At 38.5% G+C, this 4819-nt stretch overlaps 1 non-coding gene across 1 annotated transcript; it reads right to left on the bottom strand.

Annotated features, from left to right (window-relative positions):
- Nucleotides 1-769: 769 nt before the first annotated feature.
- On the bottom strand, nucleotides 770-900 carry LOC112062135 (small nucleolar RNA SNORA18). The gene has a single exon (XR_002890573.1). It is a non-coding gene; the product is annotated as a small nucleolar RNA SNORA18 (small nucleolar RNA).
- Between the last annotated feature and the right edge of the window lie 3919 nt (nucleotides 901-4819).

Below are 4819 nucleotides of genomic sequence, written 5' to 3'. Positions count from 1 at the left end.
TGTAGTGAGGTGGATGGACCTGGAGTCTGTCATACAGAGTGAAGTAAGTCAGAAGGAGAAAAACAAATACCGTATGCTAACACATATATATGGAATCTAAGAAAAAAAATGTCGTGAAGAGCCTAGGGATAGGACGGGAATAAAACACAGACCTACTAGAGCATGGCCTTGAGGATATGGGGAGGGGGAAGGGTAAGCTGTGACGAAGTGAGAGAGTGGCATGGACATATATATACTACCAAACATAGGATGGATAGCTAGTGGAAAGCAGCTGCATGGCACAGGGAGATCAGCTCGGTGGTTTGTGACCACCTAGAGGGGTGGGATAGGGAGGGTGGGAGGGAGGGAGACGCAAGAGGAAAGAGATATGGGAATATGTGTATATGTATAACTGATTCACTTTGTTATAAAGCAGAAACTAACACACCATTGTAAAGCAATTATACTCCAATAAAGATGTTAAAAAAAATTAAACAATAAATAAATAAAGAATGCTGACCAATGGAAATTGATAGATATATGCTGGTTGTAGGCATATAAATTTGTCCAAATATTTGGAGGGCAGTTAGGCAATATGCATTAAAGTTGAAGCTGTGCATAGTCTTTAACTCAGGAATTAAGTACTGAGGAAATTCTCACATAGTTGCATGTGGATATATGAGCAAAAGTATTTACTACAGTTATAAAAATATAACAGTACAGATCGTTGGGATATGCCAATACCTAAGATTTTGAAGGTTTGTTAGGTTTTTCATAGTTTACTTGGCAACTCTGGCTTATAGTTCTTCCCCACAGATCTAACAGGTAGTTCTACAGGTAAAGGAAACCATACAGTTACTCTTAGAGGCATGTCCAACCATGTAGGTTTACAGAAAAAGCCCCATTGGGATAGACCCCCCTGTTCTAGGGTGTGATAGCTTAGGAGTGATTATGATTTGAACTTAATACATTTTTAAAGGGTGTCAAATTCAGAATCAGGCAGATCTATCTCCTGACCCTAAACATGGTCCTAAAGTAAATTGCTTGAGGAAATTGGATCTCAAAGGTTATAGGCAGCGAATTTTGAAGTGTCTGTATTCCATAGGAGATCAAAGAAGGCCAACTGAAAGAATTGTGGACTGACTGACATGACAGCTGTGGATTGAGCAAAACTTCTTTTTGAAAAGGCTATCTTATCTTGAAGATTATGACTTTGGAGGAAGTAAGGTGATTGGTTGTGGAAAGAATCAGAACATGTGAAATACCTTAAAAATTTATTGACAAATAATTTTGCGTATGTTACACGTAATAAAAAAATACCTTTTCACTTTGGAAAAAAATATAATGCATTTTTCTGGATACACACAAATTTGTTGAAAGTATAAAAACAGATTTGGCATGATAAACACTAAATTCAGGATCAAGGTTAATTGGGAAGAGAGGGAAGGAAATGAAATTGTGTCAGTAAATCCATGAATGCTTTGAAGCAAAAGTAGCCTTGTATTGTTTTGTTTTAAACTGGGTAGCTACATGACTGTTTATGATACTATTCTCTATACTTCTAGGTATGCTAGAATTCTTTCTCACTTTTTAAAAATGGGTAAGTAGATGATGAAGAAATTGATATTTGCATCAAACCAATCTGAAAACTATGGAGATGGAAGGAAAGAGTGGGGTAAGATAGAAGTAGATTGAAGGGGAAGCATGAACTCATGAAATATCACCCAGATCAGTGAGAAGGCAGGTGGATGTTTCAGACTAACAGAAAGAACACAATGTGGGAATCAACAGGAAATGGCTCCCAGGTCTCAAGTGTTAGAGTGAGACTTAGGAAGATGCAAACTGGTTTCTTCCCAACAATGCCTGTGGTGAGTGGAAAATCAGGGACCTGAGTTCTTCCCCTGGCTTTGCCCCTTTTGTAAGGGAGGTTAGTATGAAAGTCGGTGTCTGCCCTGCCACACTTTCCTCATCTGTAAAAGAGTAGGAGAGCTAGGTACATTAGTCCTGTCACATTTTCATGAAGAGATTTGTGGCTTCTACCGCTAGATTGCATAGGATTTTTACTCTTGGTTTCTAACTGTAATGTGTTGTTCTCAAAATTAGAGTAGCAAAATAAAATATCTCCCCCGCACCTAAACTGCTACAGCATTTTGCCTTTCATGTCTTTTGGATCAGCATCTTTAGACTTGTTCTTTTAAAATGTTCTGGTCTCTATTCATTTTCAAACATTTCTTTTAATTCTTAATATTTTCACACTAAACAAAATCCATTTTCCTACCCTTTTTGCTAAATGTTTTTTCTAGTGCATATCATTCATTAACAAGAGAACAATTTCCAGGGATGTCTTGGAAACAAATGTAAGAAATGGATTCAAAATGTGGCACTACTAGTTATCGTAGCTGAAATTGACTTAAATTCCCTAATTCATAAGTAAAAGAAAATCCGTATGCGTTGGTTATATTTATATCATGTATTTTCCATTTCAAAGATAAAGTAAGAATCAGGAAAATAAATGTTCTAATAATTTATTTGATTCAAAAGAAAAATCATTTAAACACCAAATAACTTCAACAGCAGCAAAAGAAATATCTTTTTTTTTTTTTTTTTTTTTTGGGGTATGCGGGCCTCCCTCTGTTGTGGCCTCTCCCGTTGCGGAGCACAGGCTCCGGATGCGCAGGCCCAGCGGCCATGGCTCACGGGCCCAGCCGCTCTGCGGCATGTGGGATCCTCCCAGACCGGGGCGCGAACCCGGTTCCCCTGCATCGGCAGGCGGACGCGCAACCACTGCGCCACCAGGGAAGCCCCAAAAGAAATATCTTTTACAACGGAAGTATTGTTCAGGACTAGACCATTTGACTTGGAAGAAACAACTTGGGTAATGTGACAGAGAATCTTGACAGAATTTGTCCCAGTCACAGTTTCATTTTAATGACTGTTTTAAGTTAAATATCTACCAAATCAACTCTGGTTGATTCCAGTAATGCTCCTTTACTGTGTGTATATATATATATAATATAAATAAAAGTATTTAAATATATACATATATATTTAATTTAGCTGTGTTAAATGGCATTATATGTATCCATCAAGCTTTTCTTAGAGTTTCGCTTAGTATTTTCACATCTTCAGTGTTGTGCACTTTGGAGATCGAGAGCAAAGAAGTAAAAAATGAGGAACTAGGAACTAATTGGGTACCTTCTTTGAAAGGATGAATGAAGTCTTTGAATAGAGGCTAAACCCCAGCAAAATAAGTGAAAATAAGCAAAAAGTACAAAACTCTATTTAAACATATTATTTTTACATTCCTTTGTTTTGGTGATTATGAGGAGAAGATACGAGTCTAATACATATTCCAGTCCTTCAGATTGTATCATCCCAGTGCAACCACTTCTGTCTTCCTCCTCTGTCTCTTTAAATATCTGTCCATTAGAAACAGTAAGCACCTCACTGTAAAAACTGTGAATCATTAGGTAAATGAAATAAAGAGAAGCAGAAGTGTAAGTTGGATGCAGAATGAGCAAAGCAGTGAATTGCTAAACAAAGAAAAATAGAAATATTCTCTATTGCTGAATAACAGATCAACTCAGCCTCCAGGAATACTGACCCTTAAGCAACTCTTAGCAGAAACTCAGAAAGACAGACCGTGTGGTCATCCAGAACACTCAGAGGACTTCTAGAGTTGTCGGCGTGTTAGGTGGCCTAATACCAGTCTTGGTTGTATTCTAGGAGGTCTGATCTTGTAGATGAAACAAAGGACCAGGAATCTCTGGACAGTGACAGCCCTTACCAAGGATTGTATTGGATTGACCAAAAAGTTCGTTAGGGTTTTTCCGTTAACGTCTTACGGAAAATCCGGAACGAACTTATTGGCCAACGCACTAACAATTGTTATTTGCTTCAGAACAGAACCCACCTACAGCCTGGTAATACAAAGGGAATATTAAAAAAGAATATCAGAGAATCAGCTAAATTATCTACAGCTGCACTGTCCAGTACAGTAGCCACTAGCTACTGGTGAATTTGAATGTTTTAAAACTAAATAAAATTAAAGATGCAGTTCCTCAGTAGCACTCTCCACATTTAAGTACTCAGTGGCTGACATACTGGACAGCACAGATACAGGACATTTCCATCATCTGGGCAGTGCCAAGCCAGAATATTGTGGTCCATGAATCAGCAGCATTGGCATCACCCAGTGGTTTTTATTTATTTTTTAAATTTTAATTTAATTTAATTTTTAAAATACATTTATTTATTTATTTATTTTTGGCTGTGTTGGGTCTTCATTGCTGCGCACAGACTTTCTCTAGTTGAGGCGAGCGGGTGCTACTCTTTGTTGCGGTGCGCGGGCTTCTCATAGCGGTGGCTTCTCTTGTTGTGGAGCATGGGCTGTAGGCATGTGGGCTTCAGTAGTTGTGGCTCGCGGGCTCTAGAGCACAGACTCATAGTAGTGGCGCGTGGGCTTAGTTGCTCTGAGGCATGTGGGATCTTCCTGCATTAGGGATCGAACCCATGTTCCCTGCATTGGCAGGTGGATTCTTAACTACTGTGCCACCATGGAAGTCCCTCAGAGGTTTTTAGAAATGCAGAAACTTGTGCCCTAGTACATCTTTATGTGATATGTGTGTACATTAAAGTATTAAAGAGTAATGGTCTAAAGCTCATTCCAAGATTTCAGTCATTAAAAGAGAAATGGAATACAAGTCAGAAAGCTGAGACAGAATAGCTCAGTAGGTTGTACAGGAACTATCTATGTACAAGAACTATCTGGGGAATATTACTCAGCCATAAAAAGAAAAGAAACTGAGTTATTTGTAATGAGGTGGATAGACCTGGAGTC

This window comes from Physeter macrocephalus, chromosome 20 (assembly GCF_002837175.3).
Source record: "Physeter macrocephalus isolate SW-GA chromosome 20, ASM283717v5, whole genome shotgun sequence".
NCBI lineage: Eukaryota > Metazoa > Chordata > Mammalia > Artiodactyla > Physeteridae > Physeter > Physeter macrocephalus.
The sequence above is the reverse complement of the archived record's forward strand: the minus strand, read 5'-3'. Positions and strand labels throughout refer to the sequence as shown.